Here is a 22,354-nt window from a genome sequence, read left to right as displayed (position 1 = left end):
TCCAAGGTAAACATGATAGGAGAGCTATCATTCAATAATTTCTTGATCTTTAATCTTCATTATGTTTACTTTATTTCATTCGACCCCACCACCAATTATTACATATTCAGTAAGTGACACTGGGATTTCAGACATGCTCCATGTCTTATTATAGCCAATTACAAGGATAGAACAATTTCCCCAGATAAATAGGTATCTGAAAAAACTTGCATTTTGGTTTGGACTGTCTTTGTGTTGAGCATGGGTGAGCAAATACCTTTGTTCCTTTGGCTTAATCGTGGATTTTATATCCTGTAGAATATACAATGGAAGTAAGATAGTAGTGTCCTTACTGATACATCTGGTTGATATTAGAGTGATGTGAATTTCTGAGTAGAAAAATTGTGAATGAAACATATTGCACAGTCAGTAAGTGTATTCAAGTAAAAAAGCAACAGTAACAAAAGAGTATGTATGTATGTATGTATGTATGTATATAGATACACATATATGAAAGATAGCTCCAAATAGACTCTTCCCTTTGGCACACTGCAGAAATTTTAAATTTAAGATGACATCTGATGCAATTCAGTCCATTTTATCACTTAATAACCACAGAATTGCTTTATAAACATAGATAATATGTAAGTACACGGCAAGCAGGTGCTATGAGTTCTGCCCTTTCCCTTCCCAATACGTTGGAGTTGTGATAAAGTACTATGACAGAGCTGTTTTATAAGTGCCAATACTACCACACCTCCTTTCCAATGCCCTCTGTTAGTGTGGCACGCCCTTGTTTGACAGGAAATATCACCTTATGTGCAGTCATTCTTTGGTTTTCTCGAGTAACTATTTCCATCAGTGTGACATAGTTACCACACATTAAGATTTTGTCCTTTTTACACAGAACTAAACTGCGGTGAGGAAAAAGGAAAGAGTCCTAGGACACACACAAGAGAAAGTTGCCTGGCACAGCCTGGGAGTGGCTATGCAGTGAGTAGAGTCGATGTGCTGATAATGCTCTGGGTGAAGTAGTAACATTTACTTACCATCATTCAACTGCTGTTTTCTGTGGCCTATTGTTTTGCTTTTTGTGAACAGGGAGGCAGAGGAGGCTGACCTCCTCCTTCACTATTTTTTTCAGATAGATTAAATCCTAATATGCACTACAAACAAACATGCCCTCACTGAAGAAGTGGGAATAGTTAGGAGCTGGTTGGTCTGCCATAATACATGACAAACTGTACTCTTAAGCTGTGGGTTTTATAATAAAAAAATGTTTCACATAAATACCAGTTTCAGGCACACTTTACTCATCCAGTCTCAGCTCTTCATTCTCAGGCTGCCCTTGGCTTGTTGTCCTCTCTGACCCTTCAGCACTACTATTTGTGTGGCTACACTCTGAATCAGCTTTGAAATATTGATCCTGATTTAGAAAGTTGTATCTGATTCAGTTAAAACCAAACAGAATTTCTACAAAACCTTAATTTTGCAGTGTTTTCCTTAAGATTAATCCATTCCTTCATTTTGTTCAGAGGTTGGTCCCACACACAGTTATCCTGGCAAAAATAGTGACTCATGGGAATAGGAAAACACCAAGGATACTGATGTCTTGTAGTATCATGAATCCATAGCCTTAAGGCACATCAAGCTTTTTTGTGGCCAGTTGCTACTGAACACCTGCAGCCGTCACTAAGGGTGGCCAGACTGGCTATCACTGTTACAGATGAGTCACAGGTTGGGTAGCATTTTACACCTACTTTGCACAGACATAAATTGGAAGGCTCTGAATATCAGATCTTCTTGTCTCTTCAGATCTCTGAATTACTTTCTATCTATGCAGGAATCCATGCCTGAAAATGTATCTACAGCAGGCAAAAGTGTATTTTTGCTGTGTAGATTTCTGTAGAAGGTAACATTGTAAAGCAAATTTGTGCCAGCAACATGCCTCACTTGTAAGATTTAAGCTTATGCTGGTCAGCTCCTGGTAAGAACACATCTTTTCTCCTGGGGAGCAAGGCAAAAAGACTCAATACAAAATGGTGTAGATCTTGTTTAGTACGCAGGGTTCTGCTCCGTACCTCTCACTGTCAGATGAGCCATTCTGTACAGGATGAGATTTTTAGTAAATGATATAGGGCTTTTCCCTTCATTTAACCGTATTTTTGTGATTGTATAAATTTAACCTCTTTTTCCTCACAACATATCTTACAAAAAATGACTTTAAAAAACATTCCTTTGTATTAGTATTGAAAGCACAAAACTTGAGGCATCTAACCCCTGTGAACCTTCTGGGCGCACGGAAACAAGGTGGAGCCCACCGCCTACATTCAAAGATCAGCTTCTTTAATCAGAGAGACAGCTTGCATTCTCAGCTTTTGATTTCCACAAAGCCTGTTTGTTTTACTTAAGGCTAGTTTACTACACCCCTGTTACCATGGGATTGCTAGGGAGCTAAGCCACACCTTTATGAACATACTTAGCACTTCCGGCACAGTGCAGCCTTAAGAGCAGTCTCCTATACACCAAAGAGATAATTGGAAGCAAGAGAGCATAAACAGCTAGATCTTCAGATCTTGGCTGGCTGGCTAAGCCACTGCATGTCACCTGTGTGCTCTTGTTAAGTAGTTCACGTAAGGTTTTGGGGAAGTGTTTACCAAGAGATGTATTTTTCAAAAGGAATCCATGCCTATTTTTCAAAAGGAATCCATGCCCATTGATAATTTTTTTCCTACCCTTTCATCAGTTTGAATGCAGCTCTTCCGTTGGTGGCTGCTTTGTGACTAGAAGAAAATGAATGGTGGATTCCTCTCAAATCCCTCTGGGCTGATATATATTCTGTATTAGGGTAATGGTAGACTGACTGGCAGTTCCAACCAACAGGATGAGGGTTCATTATAAGTAAACAATCCTCCTTCTCTGTCCTTTGAGGCAGCATGGTGTAACTGCTAGATTGCTTACATCCTCATTTTTCTGGTTCACCTGTAATTTAAATATCAAAATATTTGTCAGTCCTGGCTGATGCTTAGTATTTATATGAATCTCAGGATTGTTTATTACATAGAATACTTAGAGAAACAATTTTTAAACACTTGTTCAGTATGATAAAAATCAAAGCACTGAACTTGCTGCTGAAACTTATGCTGCCCAAAAGTTGCCTAAAGCACACTGAACATTCATATTAGAAACCTCTTCTTACTGATGAATCATTCCAGTAGTTTCACTGATTCTTCCTTTCCCCTTCCTTCTGATTCAGGATATAAAACCATATATATATATATATATATATAAATATATATATATATATATATATATTTCCACTCTGTACTGCAAATGGGCTAACAGTAGAGTTTGTGTGACTGTAAAGAAAAAAACAACACTATCTAAAAGGCCGGGATGTCAGGTTACCATTATGCTTTTCTTAGAGTTCTTGTGACACGCTATAAATTACAGTAGCTTCTAATGCTTGGGTGGATAGCATGATGATTAATAAGATAGTTACTAGCACAGCAGTAAGGTGGAATAGGTGTGAGTAATTGTATTCTGTGGGAACCTGATCAGCATCCTACAGCTCATGGGCATTAAAGTATTTCATAATCACAACAGCTAAAAGAACTGTCGGAAAATCAACAGTATTTTAATGCAAGAGTCCTTCAGGATTTCTTAAAACTTAAAATATTTACAGGTGGACAACCACAGAAAATTAAGAGCTGGGAATCAGTTGCTTTGCTATTTTAAGGATGAAACTTGCAGTATACATGACCATAATACAGGATCAAATGTAATGGGAAAAGATTCGTACTTTAACAGTTACAATTATGTTGTGCAGGCCTAAAAACATACAGTGCATCTTGGGATGCATCTTCATTGCCTCAAAACAACAGCACTCTCTATAACATAGTCACAATGTACTACTGAGAAGTGGAAAGGGAAGGGATTGTGACCATATACATACTGGAATGAGACTAGTAGGTGTAAAATATCAGCCAGCTTCATTTATTTGCGCAGTTTATCTGTAGCAGCACAACCAAAGCCCTGTACGCAAACAGCCTTGGCAATTGGGGGTGGAGGTATGTACTCTGCAAAGACTTCATATGAAGCAATACCCTTTTACTGGGATTAGTTGCCTTTCTCAAGACTAGGCTCAAAGGGATTTACAAAACCACTATATACACACAGTCATAGAGCAACTTCTTCATTGTTGTATGGACAATGTGCTGCACAAGGTAGAAAGTTTTTTGTTGTTGTACTTTTTTTTTCTTTTTTTTTTTTTTCTGTCAGGTAGAATATAAAGCATCCCTTTCTTAGAAGAATTCAATGGGACTGCTAACACACAGATTAAGCAGGCAAGATTAAACAGTCTCAGTTAAATCATATGATCACTAACAAAAAAAGTTAAGTGTGTTTCAGGAAAAGGGATAATAAAGTCAACAGTCCTGCAAGTCAGGCCCACAGGTTCCTAGTTCCTGGGCAACAAATATTCATTCCCAAGTGCTGTTATTGAATATCAGATTTACTTTTCAGTCTTCTTGTCTTTCCACAATGCAATCAAGGCTAGATTACAAGCTTGTCACATTTAAACAGTGACCTTCGCTTAGCACTGGGTGTGGTGGTTTACACAATATATGAGAAATACTGAGGCAGAGGATATGTATTGAAATGTTCTCAAACTTATAAAGCCTCAGTTGGTGCCCTCATTTATTTAAGGTGAAATAACTTTTAGAACGTATCAAGAAAAAGTAATATGGGGATGAAATATTGAGCAGTTTACTGAGACAAAAAACAGTTTTAAGAGCATGTTTTATATACGCAGAAAAAAAACAAAAAAAACAAAAAAACAGAACTTGGGGATGTGTATCTTCTATAGAGCTAAAAGGATAAAAAAAGACATACAAAGCTAACTAATTTTTGTTTCAAACACTTCAATAGCTTCAACACTGAATTTCAGAAAGATAAAATATAGCAACAGTTCAGTTTTCTAACCTATTTACTAGATCAAAAAACATTACTTCAAGCAATGTAGTGTTAACATTTGGATAACAAGTTCACTAAAATACACAATCCTGTATTATATACAAATATATATGTATATCTACATGCACATACACATGGAGTCTTTGTTATATGTTTACATTCCTCACCTTTGCACTCCCTCAGAGTCTGAGGAAGAGGCAGACACTTGATCTGTCTCCTTTTAGCCTTTCTGGCTTCCTAAGATCTTCATTTAGTTTATATTCCTCTATACTTCCTCTCAAGCATCTGAAAATGCTAAATAAAAACTAAGCATAAGGAAACACAAAGACTAAATGTACAGAGCACAACTTTCCCACACTAGTTGTACAAGTATAATTACAAGTGTAAATTGAATACATATTTTATACATTGTTTAGGACATATAGTCAGTACTGCCTGTCCCTCCCCTCCAATGAAGGGAAATGACACTTCAAAGAAAAACCGTTTTAATGGGGTGAAATTCACGCCTGCTACAATGCCATTATATACTTAATATTTTTACATTTGATTTGAACATGGCTTTTCTACCAGCAGTACATAGAACCTTATTTATTTATTTAGAATGATTGCCTAGAAGAGAAATACTCCTTCCACACAAAATGCTTCTTTAGGGTACATTTCCTCCTTTCCTTCCAGCAATACCTTCATCTTTAAGCAGTATCACTCTGAAGTTGTTATTCCTATGCAACAGTTGCTCCTTATGTAGCCCTTAATAATTGTTTTCCTTTTAGATTGGGCTATTGTCATGTAGTCAACACAAAGCTGTTGTGTTCAACTCAACCTTACTTCCTAAAAAAAAAAAAAAAAAAAAATCAGAACTGCTTACTTTACATTAGTGAATTTTAGAATTAAGTAAAACATTTTTTTAAAAACGTTATGACCTATAAAATTCTATGTGGACCTTTGGAAGCAGATAGACATATGCTGCAGTTACTTAGAAGAGTATAAAGGAACTCTATAGTAGGTTTTAGTCCAAAGTTGGATCATGACTGATTATTTTCCAGGGAATACAAAGATCCCAGATGTGATACAATTCAAATTCCTACACAAGATCTGTTTTTTATTACCATTGACTCAGTTTCTCAAGAAGTTTGGGTGATGTGACAGATGTCAGTTGTGAGGGCATGCACAGAGCTAGTTTGTTGTATTGGAATCCCACTATTGCTTCCTGCTGAGTAAACTCAGTAGAAGTTGACAGATAAAAGACTCCAGCAGGCCTTATAACAATTCATTTCACAACCCTCAACAGTAAAAGGGTGATTTTCTGTTGAAGTGTAAAGCAAGAAAAGAAAAGCTTTATTGCTATTTTTGTATATATTAGCTATATTATAGTTACAGGACTCTGGATCCATCTGAATAGAGAAAGTATTGCAACTGTTGCACTTGCTCATTGTTCCCTATTCCTATGCACTATTTGGATGCCTTTATTCTGCCATTGAAGTCGCAATGAATGCAGATTTTAGGGTTATTCATAATACTGATCTTCATCTTGAAGATTCCAAACTTTGTGTCCTTTGCCCATTGCTAAGGAGCAGAACTATTTTAAGGGAACATAACTGTCATTTAACCTCTACAAGACCACACATTGGCTTAGGCAGGCAGAGAATTACGCTCTGTAAAGCTGAAATTAATGGGGAAGACCTTTAGGCAAACATAGTATGGTAATGCTATGCATGTTTCCCCATGAAAATAAGTATGGTTTCCTCATGAAAATAAGAATGTCTTATGAGAAATGCACTGAAAGATGGTAGTGGCATAGTATCCTACACCAGTGCTCTGCAGTTACTGTGTCACCTTCTAAACAAATGGTAGGTGCTATCATATGAACCATAACCTCATTATGGATTTACTCCTATGGCTTCATATTTAAATATGAATTTGCATTAATTTGTATGAAATATAGATATAACATTAAGCTGCACTTAGACTGCTTCTGTTTTTGGACCACTCTACTGACTAACGCCTTCAGATTAGCAAAGTCAACCTTAAATGACTTGTTTTTGTTTGAAAGAAAACTCTGCTCAACAGTTGTGTGTACAGTTTAGCCTTCTGTTTCTCATGCTTTCCTCATCTTAATTCTAGCAATTCTCCTTAATATCTTGGGAAGATGACAATTGAATACCTCCCAATGATCAGACTTTTCCCCCCAGGTTTATATGGTCTCTGGCTTTGATTTTTTTTTTTTTTTTTTACCCTGAAGAAGTGTATCAAAACATGTAGCTGTATCTAAAAAAATATAGGAGGCATGTTCAAACAGTAATAAGTCTCACACTTCATATGCACTACAAAGAAAACCACAGGATAATAGACATCCAATTTTAAATATAAAATAGGTATGTTTATATACATATAAAATGACATGTGGGAATCAGATATGAGACTTTCATAATATAGGGGTGATAGACACAAACCTTGAAGAGGCCATGGATATTCTCTTTCCTGTTTTAAACAAGTGTTTTTGTTTATAGCCCACCCAGAATTAGGTCACCTTTGAAAGTGTTCTTAGGCAGTGAATGCACAATACACCCAAGCTAAGAGGACAAATGTACTTCTGCTGCAGTTGCACTGCTGAATAACTTGTCTCAAGGAGGAAGGAGGCAAAAAGGAGAATTTCAACTTCTTAGAAAAAAAATGAGTGTTTTATCTTGAGTTGTAGTTCTGGAAAGAATTTATAGCCTGTAGGAACAATCAGTAGTAGCAGTGTTTGTTAATAGAAACACTGCATCACATATGGTAAATGGCAAATGTCCATTTGTTTGCTCAGTTTAACTTTCATCATTAGTACATTAACCCTCACAGCTGAATAACGTGGCAGCCTCTGCTTGAATGTGTTCTACTAATGTAGATCAGGGTAGTCAAGCTATGATACAGAAGGTGAACACAATCCACAACTTAATTCATTTCTCGTGGGACCTACAGCTAATCACTTTTTCATAGCGTGAATTGTTACTAGTTAATACAGAAGTATGTACTAATATTTGGCCTGCCAAAAGCATTTCAAAGATCTATTCAGCCTTAGAGTAAGGAATAGGTTTCCTGACCTGCTCTAGATTACTTTGAACAGTTTTGTCAGCCCAAACCAATAAATCCCATTTGCTTATCTGAGCTTCCACAGAAGAAAGTACAGTCCTATGGGGTTGTCAGACCAGGGCAGGTACATCCCATCTAATTTCCTTCAAAGTCATCTGCTTTACTTTCAACAGCCAACAAAGGTGTTTTAAGACATTTGAGATGATTTTGCCCATACAGTGCTAGGGAGCATTCACATGATTTTTCTGCTGTTCAGAAGTACTCCAGATGGCAGGACACAAACAGGTTATAGTTGATAGCATATTTAAAAGTCTCAGCAGCTTTGCAAAGAGAATGCTGGGCTACAATTTACTATGATCTTAGCAGTTCCTTAAACCGATACACTGCTCTGTGACTTTTCATCTTAGTGTACATGGTAAAATTACTGCAAACTTGCCTGAGGGCATTTGCATTTTCTATGTATTGTTTCACTGCAAGGGAAACTTTAAGATAGATATCATACCTAAATCTGAAACTTTAATGGTTTGAACAGGCTCACATGACCATCTGCAAGCTTGAATTGAATTCTGAACTTAAACTCTGATCAGGAAATTTTAGTTTGATATTTACCTTTTCAAGCAAAACTTCCAAGCAATTTTTGAAGTTACCACCAGCAAAAGTGGGAAGTCCTTCTTGTTCCCCCACTCTTTTCTTTCCCAGCTTCACATATCCCATTTCTTTATACCTGCTGTGGTCAGACTCAAGCTCAGCCAGTGTAACTTATTAAATCACCAGTAACCACCTTCTGGTCACCAACTTGGTTTTGTTTTACAGTGATGCAACATCCTTTTCATTACCTGTTTTAAAAAAAAAAAAAAAAAAAAAAAAGATGATTTTGTCTTTGTAACCACGAGAATAAAACTGTTTATTAAGACTCTGACTCCCAAACTATCTTTTAGCTAAATTAAGTTGCAGTTTCACATCCTTTTTCATTTTTTAGGGGCAAGCTGGGTTTAGAAATGCTGCTGCTTTTTGCAAGTACTGCTGCCCAGAAGAATGATCATGGATCTGTGCCCTTATAGAGTCCTTCAAACAAATATGTTAGTATGAGAGGTGACATAAAGAACAGACTTCCTTAAGATTTCCTAACTAGAATATTATGGCACACATCCTAATCAGTGCCTCCTACAGACTATGCCTCCATACTGGTCTAAAGACGTAAGAATTACTTTATAGATGCATGTAGGGAAGGAGGTAAAGCAATAAAGTGAGATTAAGCAATAAGAAGCCAACTCTTCATTAATGGGTCATGCATTCATAGCTACTTAGCAGTATTATTTTAAATATCCATAGCAACCAATTTAGCCTCTGGGTAGTCTTTAAATTACTTTTTGAACCTTACATTTTCAAATCTTTTTAGAGTGAGAACACGCAGATGTAGCAGCTGGAGAAGTAGAACAGAACAGCACTGTCCTTAAACTTTCTATAAAAATCAAAATACGAGAAAGAAACTGATCTTGGACAAGACTGTCAGTGTTTGTTTCCCAGAATATCACAAAAGCTTGATGGTATGGAAACAGATCTTTTCAACACATCAGATGCACAAGCACATGCATTCTGCTTGTCCTCCTTAGGTACTTCCAAACAAATTTACTTATAGAAGTGTGCATAGACAAACCCTTTAAACAGTTGCTGTAAGCAACTTTTAGTCTGCTACTTTAGTCTGCTTTTAGTCTGCTATAAAGAAATTCAGGTTTTTGAGAAGGGGCTCCAATCTGACGACTGCTATTGTCATTTTAGGAACATCCCGTCCCTATTTGCTAGCCAGCTTTGCTCATGAATAAATACCATGCAGCCATTTTTTTTCTTCCCCATCCCACCTTTTAATAACAAAAGCAGCCTCAGGCCATTAAGTCTTCCCCATCACCAGTTAATCTCCAGGAAACAGCTTCTTTCTCAATTGTTGTTGCTTAACTGATGCAACATTTAACACCCCAGATGAATCAGCACTGTGCTACTAGTAAGCTTCTGACTTCACCGTTCTTTCGACTCCACAATACTAAATATACTGATGTGTATTTCGGGAAATTCAGATTACTACCGTTTTGGGAGGCCATTTTAGAGCCCACATTTGCCTCTGATACTTTCTTTGCTCTTCCTTTGAATCTGTCTCTAGATTCTGGTAAATACAACTTACTCCTATTGTCTGATCCATTCTGGTTAACAGAACTCATAACGTCTACATTGTTTTAGATGTTTTCTTAGCATGAAAGTTCCTTGATAATGCTTTTTTTAGCCTATAAGTAATAGAAATAGAATTAGTCAACAAGATCTTGTCTTCAGCTTTTAAAGCTTATAGCCAGCAAATAAAATAACCCACACATCATAAAAGGAAATCTCCACTTTTTTTTTTTTTTTTTTTTTTCCTTCTTCTATTCCTGTAACTCCTTACTGTCCCAAACGGGAAGAATGCATTGTCTTTCAGGCAATTGCTCTAGTAATATTTTTTTTCCTCAGTTGTACCCATGATCTCATCCATCCTCCTTAAGGGCTGAGGCTGTGGGCTGCGTTTATTTAGCAGCCTCTAGCGGTTCGCCACAGCAGTTACCAAAGGCTGTATCTTGGTATGCTGTAGCTGCAGCACGTACCTGCTCATAACTTGCACAGAGCTTTCCAGGATACTCTTTCCAGGATGATGTAGTTACATGTTTGCCTATGAACATGGATGAAAAAAATTCAGTAGAAAGATAAGACAATATTATTCAGCTCTGTGCCACACAAGTTGATTTGACCCTGAAATATTTACATTGGGGTAGTAACTTAAAGGAACCGCATACAATCAAAGCGAAGAAAGAGAAGCAATAGCCATAGGATGCCTGATTTGTCCCAGGTGTACTATGTTAGGGGATGTTTCTTACAGTGATTTATCTTGAACTTTATGTAGCTGGTCTTAAAAGATGCTAACAATTTCACACACTAAATAGGTGTAAGATTTCCAAGCTATATCACATTCTAATTACAGTCTTCTAGGAGAAGATTGTCACAACTAGGACACTAGGAGATGACATTCACAACTGAAAAAAATGCCTACAATTTGTGAACTTTCAGCAGCACTCCAGTAAACACAGCAATTGGTGGTTCATGACATATTTGACATACAGAGACAATATATAGGAATTTTGCTGGCCACATTGTGAGAACTAACTTGGGGTCTGAAGGAGCTCATGCATTTAATGTCTGCCTCTTTACCTTTGTCATCACATAGCTTAAGAGAGCAAGAGAAATGCTCTGAAAGAGGCATCTTGCCTGGAATATTGAAAAGACTGGAAAGACTTTCTTTAGCCTTCTCCAATTCAACAGAGAATTTCTTCTGGCAATGAAAAATCATTATTAGAAATCAGTAATTGAAATAAAACTTCGTACTTCAAAAGAACAAATTTTGGTGCATGAAAAGAATTACTTAATGAAGTGAACTGGACCTTCATCAATGACTGGAGTGGAGGGAAAGCTTCTAATGTGTTTACAGCCAAGGTGCCAAATCTATGTTACTTTAACTACAAAGAAAGGCTTCAACTGTAACTAAATAATCACTTCAGAAAGACAGGGATTTCAATTACTGTCTTACATAAAAATCACACACTTTATAAAACACAGTTAATCATTTACAAGATACATTCCACACATGCAACATATTAATATATATGAATAATGTAAAATATAATTATAAATTTAATTATAAGGACCTTTTAATTGTTGCCATTGTTTATAATCACAAAATTAATTATAATGACCTTTTAGTTGTTCCATTGTTTATGTTTACTTATGTAAACCTGGTGATCTTTTTGTTATATTAAGTTGGTAATCTAATGTAAGGACTTGAAGTTTACAAAGAAATTTTGGGTTCTGAAACTCACAAAACCATAACATTTATTTAATTTGTGATAGATAGACAGATATACATTAATATGACTCAATTTTTCACACTAGGTTTTTCCACTGAAGAGCAAGAAAACAAGAGTCATGGACAGCAGGGCTTTGGCTTCAAGGATGGCCTTTACATTTTGTTCTGCACTGCTCAAGGATGTGTTGATCCCCACGTATTGCTGAAAGAATAAAGATCTTGTCCTTTAGTGAACAAACTCAACTAATTTGTTTACTTAGTAGTTACTTTGCAGTATATAAAATATCATTATTTGCTTATGAAAAAAAATCAGTTATGAAAGTAGAGAGCATTTTATTTGGGAATTTTCTTTGCCTTGAACATCCCACTAATACTGCTCTTACTATAATACTGCATTAGTGTGACAATGAGAGAATGAAACTTAGCACCATCAAAGAATCAGGGTTATCTGTCTATTTTTTCTCTCCTAAACAGAGATAAAATAAAACCTCTTATAAGCTTTGACCACATAAGTGTCTTCATGTTGCTGTCTTTAAAACTGCTATTAAATTACTGTGAGCCACACACCTCTTAATGTGAGTGTGTGGTACTCACACTATTTTCTAATCAGAATACTGTAGGTGTGCATCTTTCTTATGCCCATGCCAGAGCCTGAAGTTAACTGAATTACCAGAAGGCAACTGAATAGTCAGAAGGATGCACGAGCTTAGGATGATGATGAAAATATTGTTCCTAGCTATGTACCTGTTCCTAGCTACATACCTCATTTCTGCAGCATAGAGGCTCAGATGTCCAGGGATCAACCCCTGATTTACCATAGTTTCAGAACACCTTGCTATAAGCTATGATTTAGGAGGCTATCTGAGAGTGGCTTTGCAGTCCTGACTAATAAAGCTAAACTTGATGTGTATCTTGTTCCTGTGTTCTTTGCAGAAGTTCAGCACAGCTGCTGGTAGAGCAGTACCTGTAATGCTGCAGTTCAGAATCCAACACTCTGAAGATAAATATCACAGATTCTGATGTCAACGTTGCAGGCTGTAAATGGAAAAATATGCCAAAAAACAACAACAACAAAAAAAAAACCACCCAGCAAATGCAACATGAACAGTTGCAACATCCCCAAAGAGCAGCAAGTGGGACAGTATGGGCGTGAACCACTGCACTTATTCAAAGTAAAGTGTCCCTGCTTGTGAATCTGAGCCCTTGGACATCCTCAAATAGGATGTCTGAACAAACAGTAGCAGGTATACAAGTCTAGAGATGTCAGGAGCCAGCCCAAGCTTGGACCAGATCATTAATCCAACTCCTGAGGCAAAACTAAGAACAGAACCAATTTATTTTCTCTTCATTTTATGCCCATATGCACTGGTTCACATGTAAAAACTAGTGATCATGACAGTGAAACAGTGAAAAAGGGATACTGCATTTAAAGTACTTACTTAACAATTACTCTGGTGACCTGAAACTTTAAACTCTCAAAGTTCTAAACATTCTGCTCAGTCTGTTTAGGATTTTTTTTTCAGTTGATTCTTTCAATTTTCATCAGAAACAAATACAAAGGGAAGAGACAGCTTCACTGTCAGCCTTGATAAAAAAGACTAGTGAAGCAAGCTCTTCCCAGCAGCAATTACTCAGCGCAACAGACATGTTTTTACCTACAACTGAAGATCTACCAACCCTGCCCCAAGGGAAGAATAGCTACCCCACCTGTCAGCATGCAAGTATGTTTGGTATGTTTGGTCACATTCAATGGAAAACCTGTGAACCCACTTACAAGAAGATGAAGGTTTCTCATTACATTGAGAGGCGTGTGTTTTCAAGAGATCAAAAAAGTTGGCTAAAGAGATACTTTAATACTGGGAAACAAAATTTGCAAGGTTTTACACTTCTACAAAAGATAGTAGGAACACCCAAGAAAACTTTTGTGAGCTCTGGTGCAATCTCAGTGCAGCCTCAGGCTGTTAACTCTCCCTCAACCAAAATGCAAAATTGCTTTCGGGTGACACAAGCTTCATTATTTTTAGATTACTTCATAATATTCTGAGATAATTTCTCATAAATCTAGAATCATTAAACCATTTGAAAGCATTATTTGTGCTACATTAAATAATATTTCTTTTGTCATTATTGCTGTGTGCTTCAAATTTCCTGATATCCCAGGCTGGTAGGCTGGGATACTCTAGCAAGGCAGGAAGTGCTAAGAAAGTCTGCTGTACCAGGTCTGTGAAACCAAAGTCTTAAATATCTGGACTCATATAAAATTGTGGGATGCGAATGTCAACATGGAAGAAAATGGTTTAATAGTTTTTTCAACAAAGCTGTGTTACCAAGGTGTTGTATCTTTCTAGTTCAGGCAATGCAAGAGTTTACCCACCAGAACTTTGTGACCTGGCATACCAAACAAATAAGCTTGTGTCCTTTTTTTTTTTTTTTTTTTAATAAATATTTTTGTGATTTATCCAGTGTAAAAGTGCTTATTGGTTTCCATTTTTCTCCCTTTTTTCCCCAGTACAGATGACTGGGTACAGCAGTGGGGTAAGATAATTCATACTGTGCCTGCAACCATTAGTGTTTTTCGAACTTGAATACAGTAATCCTGCCTCCCAGATACTGCAAAGCTTTGCGAGTGTGTACACATAACCATCACTATCAAAAGAACACAATGTAATTTAGCTTTATAATATATATTTTCCATCCTATCCTGGGCAACTAAATAATAGTTATTTTAAAAGGTGCAAAATTACAGCCTTGTAGGCTGAATCTGTCTACAGAGGAAATGAAACAATCTATAATAGTCTAGGCTAGATTTAACCTCCACATCATTGAAGCTCTGTTTCTCTGCTGATGCTGAAAATCAGGGGGATGGTTCAAACAGAGATATGTTTTTCAACGAGAGCACTTAAGGATAAGCAATATCTATGAAAAATCACAGAGACACAAAACAGATTGCAGTCTACTTCCTGTTTTAAGATGGACTGGCAAATTTCCAATTACAGAAACTTTTGCACTAGCAATGATTTGTTCTTACACCTCCTGCCTTTTAAACCAGTGACATGTTATTTGTGATAACACTTAAGTATTACTTAAATTTGTGAATGAGCTAGCTATAGTTCTGGTGGTCACAGAAAAGAAATAACCTAAAGAGCTATACCTGAAATTTGTGTACTGTCTATTTGCAATTACACCAAGAATACAAACAGCACGTATCTGTCGGAAAATCAGGCAAGTAGTGTCCCATTCTGCTTGTTTTAGTATAATTACCTGACTGATTATCTTGATGTCAGTTCTCCAGTTATGTTTATGACTGGCCACTCTAGAGGTTCTCTAGTGGCTTCCATAGAAACAATAAGGCACGTCTGTATTCTGAAAAAAAAAAGAAGTGAAAATGAAAACTTACTTTTCAAGTGCTTGAAGGAAGGGACTGTCTTGACATTCTGTATTTTCTGTAGCTAACTGTGTTTAAAGAGTTCCCTGCCCCTCTTCTGGGGTTTTGTACAATGGTTTATACACCTATGGGGCTGCATGATGAAATGAATCAAGGAACTAATCTGAGAGAAAATAAATAAGCCTGAGAGAAAGGGTTATTTCTAACACCGATCCTTTCCTCATAGTCCCACAGACAGTATTACTCTCAAGACCAAGGAGCATTCATGAGGATAGAGGTATAAAGTGAGCAAGTGCTGTAAAACTGCCTTTGCTGCTGACAGAAAAAAAATGCCTCCGTGCTCCAAATTCCTGATTTCCAAAACATTTCTGTGGACTGACAGTGCACAATCAGCTCTTGCTTTGGAAATAAACAGATTGCTACTAAAACTAATTAGAACTTGTGCAAAATAGTATATACATTAGTCACACAGGTTATGTGTTACATTGCGTCTTACCAAAAAAAATCAGCCAGTGTTTTTTTTTTTTTTTTTTTTTTTTTTGTCCCCAACTCATCCTTGTATTTTCAGGCCTCACTCATCCTTGTATTTTCAGGCCTCAGTCAGGCTGGTCTTTCACAGTGGTTTTCACCTGTTATCCCAATATTTCCAGCCAGATGCCACTTTTTGTTCCTTGTTTATTTACATCAAAACTGTCTTTGACATTATCCCTTAAACGTAGAAAACCCTGCCCAAATTAATTAGCATTTAACTTAAAACTCACCTTCAAGACATGTTTTTACTTTGATGTTTACAGTAAACTGCCAATTAACAGCGGATAGGAAGATTGCAGACAGGGAATTTTGATACTGTAAACACTGTTTACTTCCAGCTTCGGGAAGTCTACTAGATACGCAAATAACTAGTCTTGTTGTTCTGTCTTCTTTCCTATTTTTTTCTACTACATTGCTTTGCTACAGCTATTAAAATATACTAAATGAAACCTCTGTGTGCTGTACTAGTAGCAACAGAAAGCTGACTATTGCTATATGTCTTCTGTTTGATACTGTGGTTGTATTAAGTAATATCAGTGGGTCAAGAGCAAAGTTGCTTAATTTACATTTATATGCATGGTAGCACTCTGCGCTAGTAACTCCCTATTTTTTTTTTCAAGATCCATACTGATTTTTAATTAAATTTAATTAAATTTAGAAGCAAAATGTTTCTTTCTTTAGAGCTGTTACTGAGATATAATAAATTTTACTTTTATCTGCCTTACTTTGGAGAAGGAGTTGAGGGACCAAAGCCAGCTCTCTTACTTCAATACTTGCCCCATATCCCAAGGGAAAAATTCAGTCATCTGTAAAACAGGGAAAGGAATGTAATAGACTAAACTGGATCAGATCAACTAAGCTTCACCACAATAAACTAATCTAATTCTCTATTACACTGTTCAAGAATGAAAAAAATAGATAAAGCAATTACCAATCCCTGAATCCCTGAAAGCAGAAATTCAGTTTATTCCTAACTTCTGATATATTTTGTGTGTGTACACATACACACATGCACTGGAAAAGGGCTCCTCCTTATCTTGTGAACGCATGCCATTTTTACTATTTTCAGGGGAATCTGTAGATCTGCAGAGTGTAGCATGTTAATGCATTAAAACTCTTCTAAATGTCAACAGATCAAAACAATTTATTTAGTACTATCTTGGCAATGATTAACAATGGAAGCATTACCTATGTACACTGGCTTAGAAAACACTGTCCCCCCAAAAAAGCTAACTCTTTATGCTTTGTTATGTGAATACACAGCTCATTATGAGATTCTCTGGAATTCCGGTCTTGCTATGTCAGGGATATAAAGGGTATGCATTTAAAAAGTCAATAGATATGAAAGCTTCCATAAAACAACAACAACAAAAGAACTTTTCCAAAAGCAGTTTTGTTAGGGTCTACTCAGCAATAGGGACAGAGACTAAAAACTTCATTATTACAGCAGTAGCTCACACAGTGTTAAAGGGTGATTCACAGTCAGTTACAAAGCCGATTCATTTTGTAGTTAGAAAGTCTTTAACAACTGTGCATGATGTCATGCATTTATGAGGACAAGTGGCAAGAAAATAGACATACAAAATACTGAGCAGAATTAATCAGCCCTGTGTCATAGTGTAGCCTCTGTTTTCAAATACCGTGTGAATCTGCTTTTATTTACAAGTTCAAGTTCTGACAGAAGGAAAACTTATGGTATAGCTTTACAAGACACAGGCTTAACAGTACTTACATTATTGCGCCACTGACTCAACAGTTCAAACTGATCCTTTTTATCCCTCTTCCAATATTTTATTTTGTGAGCATCCTTCTTTTAGCACCAACATGACGAAGGTAGTGTAAAACAGTTGGTAGAATGGACTTGAATGACTGAAAGATGCAGCTAAAGAAACAAAGGAGAGAGGAAATGAGAATGGATGAAGGAGAGTCAAGGTAAAAAGTTATGTTATAACTGACAGGAGAGAGATATAAAAAGAACATGTGAATACAAAGAACAAGTATAATGAGAGTATCAGCATGACGTATAATGAGAGTAGCATGATGTATGTAAGAAAGATAATCTAAAAGGAAAAGCAGCTGTTATAGATTCAGAAAGTCTTGACTCTATTTCTAAGTTCCTATTATGGTTCTAAGAAATCCTAAAGAGGGTATGTGATCCACTAGGTTCTCTGCAAGTAAAATCAGAAAGAGTACATATCTGATAGGAAACATAGGAATACAAAAATCTATAAGTAACTTTCAGACCTATTAAGTTTCATGCAATGAAAATGAAACTTACACAATTGCTACCAAATGCATTTTCTCATAAAGCCAGGCCAACATGTATTTGCTGTGCCCTGCTCCTACTTCTCTTCCCTTCTAGCACTGGAAGAGAGATGCTTCTCAGTCACAGTCCTACCCTGAAACCCTCCAGCCTACACTTCCATCACTTTCCCACAACATCTGAGCTGGAACACCTGTGCTACCTGATCTATGGCTTCAGGACATGCCGCTGTTTGTTGGAAGGGGTCTCCTGTTTATGGGAAAGAGCTGAGAAGTCTGATCTGTAAGATGCTACAGAGCTGGAGAAATTAAAATCCTTAGGTTGATGGAAGTAGCTTTTGAATCAGATATTTGACTAGACTAGTAACATCAGGAAAAAGTAAAATCTCTGACTCATCCTTTTTGACAGAGGTTAAACAAATGAGAGAACAAGTTTGGCATATTAGGAAGTGTTATCTCTTACTTTTCCTTAGGCTTTTTTCCTATTTGCTATTGATGTCTTGCTCTGCATTTTTATGGAAAAATAAGACTGAAGGAGGAAAAAAAAAACAGTTGAAGGAAAATACAAATTAAGCATTATACAGAACATAAGCAAATGTAGAGACAACTATGTTATCAAATAGTAAACAGTATTCACAGCAGAAAATTCAAATAGATGTAGCCAGAGCAACTGCAGAAGAACGCAAACACTGAGCAATTACATAGCCAGAAGTGGAGTAATAATGAGAACAAAAGATACAAATGATGGAGTAGGAAGAACTATAAACAAAGTCACATAATGAAAGAAAACATTAATATGAGTACACAGTGAATGAGTTCAATATGAAAAAATAAAAGAAAACAAAACAAAAAAGAAAAGCCCCAAATCTGGAAACATAGACAAGGAGTATTGAGAGGAGAAAGTATCACCAGAAAGATGAGAGAGATGTCAAGTAAGAAAGATTAACAATAGAAAAAAAAATCATTGGGGTCCAGAAAGTATTTTCCAGCTTGCTCTGGAGGTTAAATTTGGAATGGGAAAGATGAAGGTGGGTTATTTATACCACATAAAGTTGAACCTCTCATTTAAGAAGATAATTTGGAATGCTTATCCCCCCCCCCCCCCCCTTTTTTTTTTTTAATAAATAGTTGATAGTAGAATACTTTCTTTGTCTAAGCTGCTTCAGGAGGAACTTACTTCTTTCTACAAAGTAAACAGGGAGTCCAGAGGTTGACAAGTGGCTGAGCCACACTGACAGCTCTTGGAGGGAGGGCATCCAGTTCCTTCCCTCTTTCCAGCTTCTTTTACTTTTCTCCCACATTTTTCTGTATTGCATCTGGAGCTTATCTGATTGTTCTCAAGGTCAGGCAACTCAACTCAGTAACATTGCAAAAACATACACTTTTGGGTAAAACAGATTCTGCTGTTTTATTCTGCTCTTCTGCAGTCAAATGAGTTCCAGGGGTGGCACAGGGTAAGTAGTGAGATCACACACAGGAGCAGACAGAGTTATTGAAGGACAGGGAGGGAACAGAGAAGGCCTTTTTGTCAGTATTAAACTTTTAATTTAACCCAAAGCATCTCCTGAAGCCACAGTTTCATGACATAACCACCTCAGTTAAATACCCTAAGTTAGGTGATGAGAACGGTGCCACTGCCAGCACTTATGTACAGAGAAGAGGGACTATGAGGAGTCTTGCACACTTTTCAAACAGGTAGCTTCAGATTCTCATGTCTTTTGTACCAATGTTAACCAATTCATCCCCCAAACATTTGAGGAAAGTAACATTTGTAATGTCTTCAATTTCCAACCTCTCCTTTCCTATTTTGCTCCACAGCACTGCTGTTTTATGATAGTACCCAAAGTACTATATGCTTTGAAGAAGAAGGCAGCATTAGATTTGCGTACCTGTGGTTTTTATCGCAAATCTCATTATGCCTGTTGGGTTTCATTTTTACCCTTAAAGACTTACATTATGCAAATCAGTCAGAATCTCAGTTTACAAATTTTTATTTCTCACTGATGTTCACCATATACTCTCTATATACTTGGTATATGTAAGTCAGTAAGGCTTTGTATAGTATTCAGACTAAATTTAGCCTAATTTCATTCTTAATTATTTCTCTTTCTACTATCCTGGCTGCTTGCACCTACTAAATTAAGTTTGAGCAAAAGGTAAAACAAGGCTTCTACTGCCTGTAGGTAGATGTACAAACAAGCCACTACAGGGTGAGCTAGGGTGTGAACACACAGCACATCACATGTTCTACAGAAACTGTCTGCAACCTGTTCTTTCTTTAGTTTATTTGCTATTACTTTTTTTTTTTTTTTTTGCTAGTTTATGTGCTATTACTACACAAAAGCTGACTTTATCATAGTTTGTTAGCCAATACACACTTTACAACTTTTAAGTATCTTTAGATAATAAATAGATTTTTTTAAACTTCACTTTGTAAATATATGAATATTTCATTTATTTTAATCTTTTGTTAAAATTGCCACATCCTCATCTCAAAAATTGAATCTTTTCTAGGAAAATAAGTTATCTTCTACATTGCTTTTGACTATCAACATATTCCTACTGGTATGGTAGTCAAAACTGGTCCTTGACAAAGGATCTCATTTCAAACACACATGCACATGGCAATAGACTACAGGTGATGGAACTGTAGTAGATATCAGAAAAAACATCAGGCAAAGTAAATACATCCTAGGAATATTCTTCCAAAACAACAAAAACAAAAGAAAACAAAACTTGGAACTAGTTTTCTGATTAAAAACATTTTTATGCTCTGGTTCGTCTGAAAACCTAAATGTTTAGCACATACTTAGTTTTAAGCTTTAGAGTGGTCATATGAAAGCCAGTACGAGTAAACAGTGCATGCAACAGTTATGCAGGAACAAACTCATTGCACAATTAGGGATTTTCCTTGCTTTTTTAACATATATATAGTTGGTAGGCTACATATGTATTTTATAGACTTACAACTTTGCTAAGAAGAATTTATTTATCCAGTGAAAAAACATGGCTCTTCATATGCACCCTCTGGATACAGAGCAGTATATGTGTACACATACAGATGTGTCTTACAAACAAGAACTTATTGATTGTTACTGTTATTGATTGTTACTTACTGGTTCTTTGTGCTACTTACTTATTGTGTTCCTTATGAGCAAAGGGTAAAATGACAATTCATTAACTCATTAAATCTTTGCTAAATATTTATCATCTTCCCTGTATTCTAGCGTATATGTGAATAATGCAGGTTATAAAAGAAATAAGAACCAGAGGCAATGAGATAGTGTGTTACATAAAACTCAAAGCTGAGTGTCATCTGCAGTATCCACCCAGTTCAACATACTGAACTACAAGGTGAAAAATGGAGAGCTGTGTAGGCATGAATAGTAAATCAGCTAAATTAGCTTCCCACCATTTTTTTTTTTTCTAAATGTAATGATTCATACTAGGAAATTGAACTTGGAGACAATGCTTACAATCCTAAAGAAAGCTGTCTGTGATAAATACCTGAGACTAAGGTAATACCTAAAGCCTTGTAATCTAAGCTGAGAAGGAAATCCATTATAGACAGATGTATAAAGAGATGCAGCCTTTGTGATCTCTGGCTTTTCTGAAGTGTAAATTGCCCCAAATTAAACTAATTACAAAAAAAAATCTGACCTGTACTACAGAGATTATTAGCTCTAAACAGAAAATACCTACCTAACTTGAAATAGAATTTCAGAGGTTTGATACTAAAACAACACATCACCTTACAGCATACCAGAAAAGACGATTTCAGAACGTAACAGTCAGGGATGATACAAAAAAGGTCATTGATATATTCTTAATTTTAAAAAACAAAGCTTGTATTATTACTGAAAATCATTAGGCTTTAAAGTGCTTTTCTAATTTGTTACATGTCTGAGTCTACAGTACTGGAGAAAATAACAAAAACCATCCCTTTTGTTCTACAGGCTTTTAAGACATCTTCATTTAGCCTCTGGGTTCATTTCTAAAAGGAGGGAGTATACATGATGGACATAAACATCTATTTATGTATAATCTTCTCTGTAAATGCAAGAAGTAACCTAAGATTCCACCCTATGCTCTGAGACATAATGAAATCAAATGTCTAAAGAGTAGCCGTTCACTCTGAAAAGTTCTTTTTAGTCGCTGTTTGAGATTGCTTTGTGACTATGTATTCCTTGCTATTGTTAAAACTTCATTAGAGTTAAAAAGTTAATTTTTTTGCATTAATTAAGAATCGTAGTTTTAGATGTGGGAAACTTTGT

At 36.3% G+C, this 22,354-nt stretch overlaps 1 long non-coding RNA gene across 1 annotated transcript in view; it reads right to left on the bottom strand.

Moving 5' to 3' along the window:
- Nucleotides 1–2,538: 2,538 nt before the first annotated feature.
- The window catches only part of LOC118172565, a 136,951-nt gene continuing 117,135 nt past the window's right edge, over nt 2,539–22,354 (bottom strand). Inside the window, exons 8-13 of the long non-coding RNA XR_004753755.1 lie at nt 16,544–16,624; nt 15,164–15,265; nt 8,632–8,858; nt 6,060–6,256; nt 5,121–5,781; nt 2,539–2,961 (exon numbers count right to left, since the gene is read on the bottom strand). This is a non-coding gene — a long non-coding RNA (uncharacterized LOC118172565). The remainder of the gene's footprint in view (nt 2,962–5,120; nt 5,782–6,059; nt 6,257–8,631; nt 8,859–15,163; nt 15,266–16,543; nt 16,625–22,354) is intronic.

Source organism: Oxyura jamaicensis, chromosome 11, assembly GCF_011077185.1.
Source record: "Oxyura jamaicensis isolate SHBP4307 breed ruddy duck chromosome 11, BPBGC_Ojam_1.0, whole genome shotgun sequence".
In the NCBI taxonomy this organism is placed as follows: domain Eukaryota; kingdom Metazoa; phylum Chordata; class Aves; order Anseriformes; family Anatidae; genus Oxyura; species Oxyura jamaicensis.
Note: the sequence above shows the minus strand (reverse complement) of the source record. Positions and strands in the feature narration are given on the sequence as shown.